This window comes from Stegostoma tigrinum, chromosome 29 (genome assembly GCF_030684315.1).
Source record: "Stegostoma tigrinum isolate sSteTig4 chromosome 29, sSteTig4.hap1, whole genome shotgun sequence".
Lineage (NCBI taxonomy): Eukaryota > Metazoa > Chordata > Chondrichthyes > Orectolobiformes > Stegostomatidae > Stegostoma > Stegostoma tigrinum.
This window is the reverse complement of record NC_081382.1, coordinates 46,130,484-46,144,733: the sequence shown is the minus strand read 5'-3', so window position 1 is coordinate 46,144,733 and position 14,250 is coordinate 46,130,484. Positions and strand designations below refer to the sequence as shown.

Sequence of the window (14,250 nt, the reverse complement as noted above, 5' to 3'; positions counted from 1 at the left end):
CTCGGAAAAAGACTCGCACTGTCCGCCTTATCTAATCCTCTGATCATCTTGTATGTCTCTTTTAAATCCCCTCTTAGCCTCCTTCTCGCCAATGAGAACAGACCCAAGTACCTCGGCCTTTCTTCATAGGGCCTGCGCTCCAGACCAGGCAACATCCTGGTAAATCTCCTCTGCACCTTTTCCAATGCTTCCACATCCTTCCTGTAATGGGGCGACCAGAACTGCACGCAATATTCCACATGAGGCCACACTAGCGTTTTGTACATTTGCAGCATGACATCACTGCTCCAGAACTCAATCCCTCTACCAATGAAACCTAACACACCATAAGCCTTCTTAACAGCACTATCAACCTGGGTGACAACTTTCAGGGATCTATGCACATGGACACCAAGATCCCTCTGGGCAACCACACTGCCAAGAATCTTTCCATTGACCCGGTATTCTGCCTTCCTATTATTCCTCCCAAAGTGAACCACCTCACATTTATCCGTATTAAACTCCATTTGCCACCCTTCGGCCCAATTCTGCAGTTTATCCAAGTCTCCCTGCAATCTACAACATCCTTCCACACTGTCCACCACTCCACTGACTTTAGTGTCATCTGCAAACTTACTAACCCATCCACCTATGTCTGCATCCAAGTCATTTACAAAAATGACAAACAGCAGTGGTCCCAAAACAGATCCTTGAGGCACACCACTAGTAACCGGACTCCAGGCTGAATATTTTCCATCAACCACCACTGGTTGCCTTCTTACAGAAAGCCAGTTTCTAATCCAAGCTGCTAAATCTCCCTCAATCCCGTGCCTCTGTATTTTCTCCAACAGCCTACCATGTGGAACCTTATCAAAGGCTTTACTGAAGTCCATGTACACCACATCAACTGCCTTTCCCTCATCCACATGCTTGGTCGCCTTCTCAAAAAAACTCAATGAGGTTTGTGAGACTCGACCTGCCCTTGACGAGTCCATGCTGACTATCTCCAATCAAATTGTTGCTTGCTAGATGATTATAAATCCTATCTCTTATAATCCTTTCCAAAATTTTTCCTACAACAGACGTAAGTGAATTTCAGTTCCAGTCTGTTATGAGAGGCAGCTGTATCAGTTACCACTGATTGTAATTAAAGGCTCAGGCCCAAGCCTGATGGAATGAAATTGGTCAGAGAGATTCACTTTGGTGGCTCAGTGATTTTTGATTAGAAGATGGCTGCCTGAGTGAAATCCTAACTAAATATCCAGAAGCCTTTCAGGAATGTCTAGGGACTATCAAAGAAGCCAAGGCCATCTTGCGTGTTGACCAGGAAGCAATTCCATGATTTTGTAAGGCCTGCCCAGTGCCATTTGCTACACAGGCAAAAAGCAGAGGCAGAAATCAGAAGGCTGGAATGTGAAAGAACCATCACACCAATCTAGTTTGTGGAATGGGCGGCACCAGTAAGACCAATCGTGAAGTCTGATGGGTTGGTTCGCTTTTGTCAGGATTTTGAGTAACCAGTAAGCTGCTGTTCACAGTTGGGTAAATATCCAGTCCCTTCTGTAGAGGATTTATACACAAAGCTGCAGGAGTGTTGTCCTTCACGAAGCTGGACATGAGCCATGCTTACTTGCAGTTACATGGAGATGAGGATTCCCAGAAGTATGCTACAATTAATATCCACAAGAGTTTGTACCAATATACAAGGCTGCCATTTGGGATATCGTCAGCCTGTGCAATTTTTCAGCGGACAATGACGAACATTTTACAAGGTCTACTACAAGTCACCATTTATTTAAATGACTTGCTAAACACAGGGAAAACCAATGAGGAGGACTTAGATATTGGACATGGTCCTTCGCCATGTCTCCCAGGCAAGCGTATGCATAAGGAGGAAAACGTGTGTTCCAGGCACTCCAAGTAACCGAAGATAACAAAGTGCAGAGCTAGAGGAACACAGCAGGCCAAGCAGCATCTCAGGAGCACAACAGCTGACGTTTCGGGCCTAGAGGGAGAGGGTTCTGGAATAAATAGGGAGAGAGGGGGAGGCGGACCGAAGATGGAGAGAAAAGAAGATAGGTAGAGAGGAGAGTATAGGTGAGGAGGTAGGGAGGAGATAGGTCAGTCCAGGGAAGACGGACAGGTCAAGGAGGCGGGATGAGGTTAGTAGGTAGGAAATTGAGGTGTGGCTTGAGGTCGGAGGAAGGGATGGGTGAGAGGAAGAACAAGTTAGGGAAGCGGAGACAGGCTGGGCTGGTTTTGGGATGCAGTGGGGGGAGGGGAAGAACTGGGCTGGTTTTGGGATGCGGTGGGGGAAGGGGAGATTTTGAAGCTGGTGAAGTCCACATTGATACCATTGGGCTGCAGGGTTCCCAAGTGGAATATGAGTTGCTGTTCTTGCAACCTTCGGGTGGCATCATTGTGGCACTGCAGGAGGCCCATGATGGACATGTCGTCTAAAGAATGGGAGGGGGAGTTGAAATGGTTCGCGACTGGGGCATGCAGTTGTTTGTTGCGAACTGAGCGGAGGTGTTCTGCAAAGCGGTCTCCAAGCCTCCGCTTGGTTTCCCCAATGTAGAGGAAGCCACACCAGGTACAGTGGATACAATATACCACATTGGCAGATGTGCAGGTGAACATCTGCTTGATATGGAAGGTCATCTTGGGGCCTGGGATAGGGGTGAGGGAGGAGGTGTGGGGGCAAGTGTAGCACTTCCTGCGTTTGCAGGGGAAGGTGCCGGGTGTGGTGGGGTTGGAGGGGAGTGTGGAGCAGACAAGGGAGTCATGGAGAGAATGGTCTCTCCAGAAGGCAGACAAGGGTGGGGATGGAAAAATAGCTTGGGTGGTGGGGTCGGATTGTAGATGGTGGAAGTGTCGGAGGATGATGCGTTGTATCCGGAGGTTGGGGGGGTGGTGTGTGAGAACGAGGGGGATCCTCTGGGGGCGGTTGTTGCAGGGGTGGAGTGTGAGGGATGAGGTGCGGGAAATGCGGGAGACGCGGTCAAGGGTGTTCTCGACAACTGCGGGGGGAAAGTTGCGGTCCTTGAAGATCGTGGACATCTGGGATGTGCGGGAGTGGAATGCCTCATCCTGGGAGCAGATGCGGCGGAGGTTGAGGAATTGGGAATAGGGGATGGAATTTTTGCAGGAGGGTGGGTGGGAGGAGGTGTATTCTAGGTAGCTGTGGGAGTCAGTGGGCTTGAAATGCACATCAGTTTCTAGCTGGTTACCTGAGATGGAGACTGAGAGTTCTGGGAAGGTGAGGGATGTGTTGGAGATGGCCCAGGTGAACTTGAGTTTTGGGTGAAAGGTTTTGGTGAAGTGGATGAACTGTTTGAGCTCCTCTGGGGAGCAAGAGACGGCACCGATACAGTCATCAATGTAACGGAGGAAGAGGTGGGGTTTGAGGCCTGTGTAGGTGCGGAAGAGGGACTGTTCCATGTAACCTACAAAGAGGCAGGCATAGCTTGGGCCCATGTGGGTACCCATGGCCACCCCCTTTGTCTGTAGGAAGTGGGAGGAATCGAAAGAGAAGTTGTTGAGGGTGAGGACGAGTTCGGCTAGGCGGATGAGGGTGTCGGTGGAGGGGGATTGGTTGGGCCTGCGGGACAGGAAGAAACAGAGGGCCTTGAGGACATCTGCATGAGAAATACAGGTGTGTAGGGACTGGACGTCCATGGTGAAAATGAGGTGTTGGGGGCCAGGGAATTGGAAGTCCTGGAGGAGGTGGAGGGCATGGGTGATATCACGGACATAGGTGGGGAGTTCCTGGACAAAGGGGAGAAAATGGAGTCCACATAGGTGGAGATGAGTTCGGTGGGGCAGGAACAGGCTGAGACAATGTGTCGACCAGGGCAGGCAGGTTTGTGGATTTTGTGAAGGAGATAGAAGCGGGCCATGCGGGGTTGGAGAACAATGAGGTTGGAGGCTGTGGGTGGGAGGTCCCCTGAGGTGATGAGGTCATGAATGGTGTTGGAGATGATGGTTTGGTGCTTGGGTGTGGGGTCATGATCGAGTGGGCGGTAGGAGGTGGTGTTGGAGAGTTGGCGTTTGGCCTTGGCGATGTAGAGGTCGGTGCCACTGCATCACAAAACCAGCCCAGCTCGTCCTCTCCCCCCACTGCATCCCAAAACCAGCCCAGCCTGTCTCCGCCTCCCTAACTTGTTCTTCCTCTCATCCATCCCTTCCTCCCACCTCAAGCCGCACCTCCATTTCCTATCTACTAACTTCATGCCACCTCCTTGACCTGTCTGTCTTCCCTGGACTGACCTATCCCCTCCCTACCTCACCTATACTCTCCTCTCTACCTATCTTCTTTTCTCTCCATCTTCGGTCCGCCTCCCCCTCTCTCCCTATTTATTCCAGTTCCCTCTCCCCATCCCCCTCTCTGATGAAGGGTCTAGTCCCGAAACGTCAGCTTTTGTGCTCCTGAGATGCTGCTGGGCCTGCTGTGTTCATCCAGCTCCACACTTTGTTATCTTGGATTCTCCAGCATCTGCAGTTCCCATTATCATTCCAAGTAACCTACTTGGGCCACAGAGTCAATGAGACTAGATTATGCCCATTAAAAGATAAAATGAGGGTAATCAAAGGTACCCTGGCTCCCTTGCCTGTACTGGAGCTTAGGGCTTTCCTTGGGTTGGTGAATTATTACAGAAAGTTCAAATGTAACCTGGCCTCCATCTTGGCACCTTCGCATCAACTCTTTGAGACAAAAGGTCACCCTTGGAAATGGTCACGTAGCCAAGCCATAGCCTTCAGGGAAGTGAAGAAACAGCTATCACCCTCTAAGGTTTTGGCACACAATGATCCCAAATGCGATCCAGTGCTGACATACGATGCCTGGTATTATCTTATTGATGGATCAGTGGAGAGGTATGCCCAATAGCGTATGCTTCCGGGACTTTAGCTAATGGAGAATGTAAATACACCGAGATAGAGAAGGAAGGTTTGGCAGTCACATTTGGAGTCAGGAAGTTCCACCAATACTTTTACAGACATAAATTTATAACAATGACAGACCACAAACCTCTACTAGGTCTGCTTATAGAGGACAAGGCAGGGCTGCTGATAGCTTCAGGCCAAATTCAGCTGTGAGCTTTAATACTAAGTGCACATAATTACAATTTCAAACACAGTCTAGGAGACCAAGTAGCAAATGGAGGCACGTTGAGCTACCTCCCATTGCAAAATACACTGGAAGAGTCCAGAACGGTTTTAAATTTTCTGGACACACTTGCAGTCACAGCTGACAATATCAGACACAGAAACATTGGTCCTGGCAAAACTGAAACAGCTGGTGGTGACGGGGAAACCAAAGGACCATATTCATGTGAACAGCCAGGTGAACCCTGGACTTGATTCCACATCGACTCTGCAAGTCCTTTCATGAGCTCAGTGTTCTTCGTCATTGTAAACAACTACACAAAGTGGTTGGACATGCATAGGCTTCATTCGTCCAACACAGGAACGATGATGGAAAAGCTAGGTGCATCTTTTGCAGTCTATGATCTCCTGTAAGTGTTGGTAACAGATAACAATCTATTGTTTACCAACAGGGATTTTGAGTATTTCCTAAAGTCGAGTAGGAATTGACACATAAGCATAGCGCTATACTACCCATCATCTGATGGATTGGCAGAAGGAGCTCTACAAATTGTGAAGACAGGCCTGAAGAAACAGCCTACAGTTTCACTAGGTACCAAACTGTCCCACTTCCTATCTAATTATAGAATCACCCCACATGCAACAACTAGGATAGTTCCAGCAGAGTGGCTAATGGGGAGAAGAATCAGCACCAGCTTAAATCTCATTTACCCCAACCTTGAGGAGGCTGAAACAGCAGTAGGAACTCCATTGCCAAACACCAGACTCTGCTAAGCAAGAGAGGCAGTTTACTGCAGGGAATGAAGTTTGGTCTAGGAACCACAGAAATGACTCTGCATGGGTAACTGGCTTGGTTGACACAAGGTCAGGACTAGTGAAGTACAAAGTTTGGGTAGAAGTAATGATCCTAAACAACCGTATAGACCACATGAAGGCCACAAACACAAGAACAGTGCAAAAGCACAATATGCCCTGCTGCTTGGAGCAGTCAGAAAGGCTGTCAGAACCCGTGAGTTTTCCCTCTCCATCAAGCATTGCAAATATCGCTGAATCTGAGATGGATATGGTGGATCTCGCCACATCGACACCTTTGCTACCAGAAGAGTGAATTTCTCCCAAGATGCTCCGGGTGCAAGAGGGAAGCTTCTGTGCTTTATGCACCGTCTGTATCTGGTGCAGAGTCGGATGAACCTGACGTAATGCTAAAACACCCCATGAGGCAGGACAAGAAAACGGACCAGACTACGTCGTCGGACTGAGAGAGGGAGGGATGTAGTGATTCTAACAAGGTCAGCCAGCTAGACCTCATAGAATGAGTTCCCTGAAAGGGACGATTAATCTGGTCGAATTAGGGAGCCCTGTTTGACAGATATAAACAGGAGTGTCAGACATCCTGCTGACTCAAAGCTGGCTCTAAGGGAGCTGGGCCAATGTCATTGACTTGCCATGTGTAAATATGGGGTTATTTCAGTCATATTTCATCCTTTCCCCAACTTATTGCTTTTTAGTTGTCTTCTGCTAGTTTTAAAAGGCTTCTCAATCTTTTGGCTTCCCACTACTGAATTGGGAATCCTTTTCATTCCAAACAGTACAACAGCAACTAATGTTGGAGACAGTACCAGACAGCAGCCCTTGTAAAAGTAAAATTCTACAGATCCTAGCGTTCTGAAATAAAAACAGGAAATGCTGGAAATACTCAACACATCTGGTAGCATCTGTGAAGTTGGGATTGTTGCCAAGGGAGGATATGTTGCTGTAGTTAGCATAGACATTTGATTAAATACAACGAGGGAAGTCAGAAACAGTTCCTAAGGCAGTATATGTAATTTAGTTGTGGGTCATGAGAGACTGATTTAACTGGAATACAAACATTAACTTTCACACATTCTGGATGCACTCAATATGAAATTGGAATGTTCCTATCAGAAGTGGCAGTTCTTTTTTGGTCGGTTAAGAATTCTACATGACTTCTCAGGACGGTTTTAGGCAGCTGCTGAACCACGATTCTAGGAAAAGTTGCCATCCGCCTCAAGTCTGTCAAATTCATTCAACTTCCTTTAATCAAGTGTGACGTATAACAGATGGAAAATATCATTCTTTAAATATTTTCATGAATGCTTCAGGACAAGTATCTGATGTACTGAAATGTGTGTGGGGATCATGGGCAGGACTGTACAGTTGCCCACCAATAGGTTTGCAGGTAGAGCTTTGGGGAGGGACGGGGTTTGGGAGCTTGGTAATATTCCTACCCCTTCCCCGAACTGACCAAAAGTGGGTGCACTCCCCCTCAGCTCAATTCATGCTGTAGCAGCCAAATTTTAACTGTTTGAGAGCTTCTTCCAACCCGACCACAAATTTGGGTCTGGTGGGAGGTTTCCATGGTAATGGATAACCTGTAAGGTCCATGCTGTTGGGCCTCGGAAATGAAGGTGTTGGGGATGGGGGACTTGCCCCCTCAAAAACATTCTTGCTAGATCGGGCATCCCATGCCCAAATACGTTCCTCCCACAGACACTGTATTGCACGTCACTATCAAAGTTCCCCTATCTATTGTCCAATATACCTGGGACCTCACAACAAAGCCCTCAATATTTCTCTTGTGCTGGCAGTCCAGAATCTGAGATGCACGCCCATGCCCGACCACTGTTGCTGGTGGCTCTGCTGGCACACAGATTGGCTGGAAGCTCTGAGAATGGACTTCCACAATTTCCATTTTCAGTCAACTAAATCCCCTTGGAAAATCAATTGGTCATGGGGCTGCTATGATTGGTGTAAATGCTCTCCTCATTGACATTTTGGGTGGAGGATTTAAAAACCTGTTACCTGAAAATTTCAGCCCAACGAGATAAGTACACTGTAATTTATTTTTCCTTCATTTGTTTACAGGCGTCGCTGGCTAGGCAGCATTTATTGCCCATCCCCAATTGCCCAGAGGATAGTTGAGAGCCAACCACATTGCTGTGGGTCTGGAGTCAGGTATAGGTCAGACCAGGTAAGGATGACAGTTTCCTTCCCTAAAGGGCATTAGTGACCTAGATGGGTTTTTCCCCAACAATCGGCAATGGATTCACGGTCATCATTAAATTCCTAATCCCAGATATTTATTGAAATCAAATTCCACATCTGCCATGGTGGCATTTGAACCTGGATCCCCAGAGCGTTGTCTGGGTTTCTGGATTAACAGTCCAGCAATAATGCAACTGGGCCATTGCATTCCCTGTCTATTGCACTGAAGAAGAATCTTGTTAAAGAGAAAGTGCAGAATAACTTGTGAATAGTTCAGAGATCTGTGCAAGTAACTGGGCTCTAAAAGGTGCACTTTCTTGTTCCATTGCTGCCTGCAGCCAATGTAGCAGAGACAGCCAAACCAGAATGGGCTTCCTGAGCGACACCAGATGATGCTTTACACTGAAGCGACCACCGCAGCATAAAGCATCTCCTTGTGAGATGGACTGTCATGGTAACACAGGAGTCACATTCACAATTCATATACAAGCATGCACTTAGATACATGCGCTCACCTTCGTACTCATATACGAACACTCACAGACATATGCACATGTAAAAATAAGCACATTTATAAACACACTTCAATTGAAGAGTAGATGGACGAGGTCCCAGATGCTAATAATTGATATGTGTTGTATTTTCCAGGTGAAAGCAGACTTTGTTTTTGCCCCAGCATTGTTGGTGTTACCTCTATAGTCAGAATGTTTGCTCAGGGTTGTACAGTGAATCCAGGTATGAGCTATACAATGGGACAGGCAACAACAACTTTTATTTATACATTGTTATGAATGATCCTGGGCCACATTCTAGGTTTGTTGCAATTCCAGTCAGAATACATGAGTTGTTGAGCTACTGAATGAGGAAGGATGAAGTGGCTTCCCTTTCTCAACCCCTTCAGTTGTAATAACGTTACAAAAGATCTCTTGCCTTGTTGATACCTTTCTACAAGACCTGAATGAACTTATATTTTGAAAGGAATCAATTTAATCAAGATTTATTGAATTTTAAAAAGTGAGTTTATTAACCATTAAACTTGGAAAGAAATAGTAGCGCAGAGAATAGAAATGAGATGATTCCATCAAAATTTTAAAAAGTGTTCATGAAAAGCAGATAAGGCAGTGCGATAGACACTATTAGGTGACACCAGTAGCATTGGTCAGAAATCACACGACACCAGGTTATAGTCCAATAAACCTGTTCAACTCATCCAAGTCGTCCATTAAACCTGTTGGACTATAACCTGGTGTCGTGTGATTTCTGACCTTGTACTCCACAGCTTTTTGTACCAGTAGCACTGACATTGACAACGACCAGTTGAGATACTTGGTTTTACAGAAATTCTGTTCTAATTCCTTTTGACAGTGAGGAAATTCCAGCATTCATGGGCAGTGACAGTTTTCCCCTTTGCTTTATCTGCAATGTAACATTATTTAAAATGGCAGTTCTCAAAACTGTGACCCTCACAATACTCCAGTCCATGCACTGGATAACCAGCTAATATCACACAGACTCACGTTGTGGTATGTTTGACTTTTTTTTTATTTTCCTCAAATGTAGAACAAGTGAGAGAGAGCTAGTCACCCCCTATATTATCTCTTCTTGTTTAATCTTTCCCTGTTTGAATTTTCCCTGACACATTGCAGGTGCAGCATTCCATGTGCGTCTCACAGGACTTTGCCAGACAGTCATTAAATTCACATATGCATTTTATTTTACTATAGCAATCCTTTATTTTATAAAAGACACATTTTGGAATTAAAAATAAAACATATTTCTAAATACTTTGGGATTCTGATACATCATCATGCTAGTATCACATATAAAATACTACAACTCGTCCAAGTCGTCCACAGGTGAGCCATAAATACAATGTCAGCAAGCAACATCCATCAGTATGAGATCAGGTAACTCAAAACGTCGGCAAAGAGTTAGATTTAAAGGAATATTTTCAAGGAAGAAGAGAAATAGAATGGAGTTGAGGTTTAGGAATTCCAGAGCATGGTAACCAAGCAGCTGAAGGCAAGGCTGTCAATGGCAGAATGAAGGGAATTGAAGGATACTGAAGAGGCTGGAATCGAAGGAGCACAGAGATCTCTAAGTAAATGACCAAGCTAGGGAGTGGAAGACTATGGAGGGATTGAAAACAAGAACGCGAATTTTAAAACTCAGCAGCATCTTGATCAGGAAATATTACCAAGATGATTCAAACCAGGAGTGAGGCTATTAGAGAAAATTACAGAATGAATGAGAATTCAATGAGAATATTGAAAAGGAAGGAGTTGGCATTGTAATAAGAGATGAGATCAGTGTATTAGTGGAGAGGATCTGGATTCTACAAGGGTCTGGTCAAGCTGGAAAGTAGCAAATATAACTCCTTTATTTATTTCAAAAAGGTGAGGTAGAGAGTAAACAGTCTCTCACCTCACCTCTGGACCAAAGCTGCGATGCAGTCCAGAGTTGAGTAGCCCTGGTGGAATCCAAACTGAATATCAGTGATGAGGTTACTCCTTGCATGTGTGACTTGAAAGCACAGTAGGTGACCTGTTCCATTAAGAGAAAATGGTATGTTGACCTTTATTACAAGAGAATTTGAGCAGAGGAATAAAGATGCTTCACTTCAATTGTATAGCCTCTTAGTAAAACCATACCTGGTTAATTGTGTTCAGTTCTGGTCCTTTTTGTCTGACGAAGATATTCTTGGCATAGTGTGAGTGCAACGATGACTCACCAGACTGATTCCTCTGTTGGTGGACTGTCTGATGAGGATAGATTGAGGACAATGGACCTGGGTTCTTTGGACTTTAGATAAATGAGAGGTGATCTCATAGAAACTTACAAAATACTTTACAGGGATGGACAGAATTAATAGAGAAAGGATGTTTTCCCTGGATTTGGGCTCTGGGGTCAAGAACTAAGAGACACTGTCAGAATGAAAAAACAAGCCATGACATCTGAGATAAGAAAGAATTTCTTCACTCAAAGGGTTGTGAATATTGGAATTCTGTATGCTACAGGATTGTGGAAGCTCAGTCAATTCATGCCAGAGGTTGGTAGATTGGTAGTTTATCAATGACGCCATGGGTGCATGGTAGTGTAGTGGTTAGCACTGCTGCCTCATAGTGCCAGGGACATAGTCTTGATTCCAGCCTCAGACAACTGTCCATGTGGGGCACGTCTTCCCATATCTGCATGGGTTTCCTTCTGGTGCTGCAGTTTCCTCCCACAATCCAAAGATATGCAGATTATGTGTATTGGCCGTGCTAAATTGCGCATAGTATCCAAGGAAATGCAGGTTAGGTGGATTAGTCATGAGAAATGCAGTGTTATAAGCTAGGGTGGGTGAGTCTGGGTGGGATGTTCTCTGGAGGGTCAGTGTAAACTCGATGGGCCAAACGGCCTGTTTTCACACTGTAGGAGTCTGTGATCGGGGAATATGGGAACAATTATTGACAACATTGGAAGCATTGCTGTGAGAATTAGAAATGGGATTAGGAAAATTGAAAATGTTACAGATAATATAGGATTTTCCTTAATTTTACCCACCTGGTTTTTCATGCTCCCTCTTGACTTTCCTAATTTCTTATTAAGTAACCTCCTGTGTTTTCTATAGACCACTACGACTTCCAGTGTTCTGCAACATTGGTATCTACTATAATTTTCTTTTCTTTCTTTATCCAATCCTGTACATTCCTCAATATCAAACATTTTTCTGCACTTGGTTCCACCCTTCATCTTTACAGGAACATCTTGGCCCTGCACCCTCTCAATTCCCTTTCTGAAAATCTCCCACTAATCTGATATAGATTTTTCAGACAAGTGGCTGCTCTAAGCCTGATCCTGTCTTATCTCATTAAAGTTGGCGTTATGCCTATGCAGAAACTTTATTTCTGGTTGATCTTTGTCCTTTCCATAACTTCTTAAATCTTACTGAGATATAGTCACTGTTACTGAAATGCTCACCCTGACACTTTTACAGCTTGCTTGGCTTTGTTCATAAATTATATCCAGTATCATCCCTTCTCTGTAGGACTTCCTGTGTGCAGGCTTAGAAAGCTTTCCTGGACACACTTTGTCCATCCCAGTCAATATGGGGGACATTCAAAACACCTGCTATTACTCTTAGCATTTCCCTGACATTTGCCTACGTTGCTACCTTTCCATCTACCCCTGGCTGTTTGTGGGTCAATAGTACACTCCCAACAATATGGTTGCCTCCTTTTGCGTTTTCAGCTCTATCCATATGGCCTCAATGAAGGAGCCTTCTCAGACCTTTCTATTAGTGTTGTTGGTCCCAATTTAATCCACAATGTCTGACTATTTACCCTTCCCTTCAGAATGCCCTGCAACGTTCAGAGGTATTGTTACCCGTGACCCCAGAGAGGCAACACACACTTTTTGAGTCACTTGTCTGTACCCCTCATTATTAGCTCTGCAAACAGCACTGTTTTCCTCCTCTTTCTGCTCCCCACTTGTGTGTCCAGGCTCTGGCTGCCTCCCCACTGGACGAACCAGCACTCTCACTCTTTTCCTACATTGGAAATCAGTGAGATTTTGAGTGAGATACATTGTGGTGTGACTACCTGTCTGCCTCCCTCTGACTGATAGTCACCCAGTTCCTCGGTGAGTGCACTTCCTTAAACTGCAAGATCTACAAACATGCTCTCTGTGCAGCTCTCACCTCGCAAATGGACTACTGTGCCTCCAGTTGCCACTCCAGCCCCCAAACCAGCGCTCAAGCTGATCATATCAGTGGCACTTCCTGTAGCTCTTTTTTAATTTCTAAAATATGAATAAGATATATCTTTATAACAATATCTTGTCACGAGGGCAGTTTGATTCTATATTGTCTTTGCATATTGACAGCAAACAAAAGCCCAAGAACTATACAAGACCCAATATACACATACACTTGAGGCACCAAGAGGGTGTGATAACAGTACTCCATTGTACTTCAGCAGAAAGGCCTCTGAAGGTGGTCTTACCCCACTGTCAGTGCCTTAGCAGCAACTGCCCTAAGCTTTCGTGTGTCCCTCAGCACGTTGTTGTAGACATTGGAATGTACCAGTCTGCAAAGTCAGACTCGGTCAAAGTCAGCTCCTTGATCTGGAAGACCAACAATTTTTGGGCAGAGCAAAGAGCGTTTTTCACCAAATTGATTGTCTCCCAGGTGCTGTCAATGTTTGTCTCGGTGTGCATCCCAGGAAACAGCCCATACAGCACAGAGATAATGGGAACTGCAGATGCTGGAGAATCCGAGATAACAAAGCGTGAATGAACACAGCAGGCCAAGCAGCATCTTAGGAGCACAAAAGCTGACGTTTCGGGCCTAGACTGTTCATCAGAAAAGGGGGAGCGGGAGAGGGGGAGGCGGACTGAAGATGGATAGAGGAGAAGATAGGTGGAGAGGCGGGTATGGGTGGGGAGGAGATAGGTCAGTCTGGGGAGGACAGACAGGTCAAAGGGGTCGGATGAGGTTAGTAGGTCAGAAATGGAGGTGCGGCTTGAGGTGGGAGGTGGGGATAGGTGAGAGGAAGAACAGGTCAGGCAGGTGGGGACGAGCTGGGCTGGTTTTGGGATGCAGTGGGGGGAGGGGAGATTTTGAAGCTGGTGAAGTCCACATTGATATCATTGGGCTGCAGGGTTCCCAAGTGGAATATGAGTTGCTGTTCCTGCAACCCTTGGGTGGCATCATTGTGGTACTGCAGGAGGCCCAGGATGGACATGTCATCTGAGGGATGGGAGGGGGAGTTAAAATGGTTTGTGACTGGGAGGTGCAGTTGTTTATTGCGAACCGAGCGGAGGTATTCTGCAAAGTGGTCCCCAAGCCTCTGCTTGGTTTCCCCAATGTAGAGGAAGCCACACCGTGTACAGCGGATGCAGTATACCACATTGGCAGATGTGCAGGTGAACATCTGCTTAATATGGAAAGTCATCTTGGGGCCTGGGATGGGGGTGAGGGAGGAGGTGTGGGGGCAAGTGTAGCACTTCCTGCGGTTGCAGGGGAAGGTGCCGGGTGTGGTGGGGTTGGAGGGCAGTGTGGAGCGGTCAAGGGAGTCACGGAGAGAGCGGTCTCTCCAGAAGGCAGACAAGGCTGGAGTCGGAAGAATGTCTATAGTGGTGGGGTCGGCTTGTAGATGGTGGAAGTGTCGGAGGATG

The 14,250-nt window shown here is 46.0% G+C and overlaps 1 long non-coding RNA gene across 2 annotated transcripts in view; it reads left to right on the top strand.

The window, feature by feature from the left end:
* Positions 1 to 14,250, top strand: part of LOC132206036 (uncharacterized) — an 88,719-nt gene that overhangs the window by 66,571 nt on the left and 7,898 nt on the right. The window lies entirely within an intron of this gene.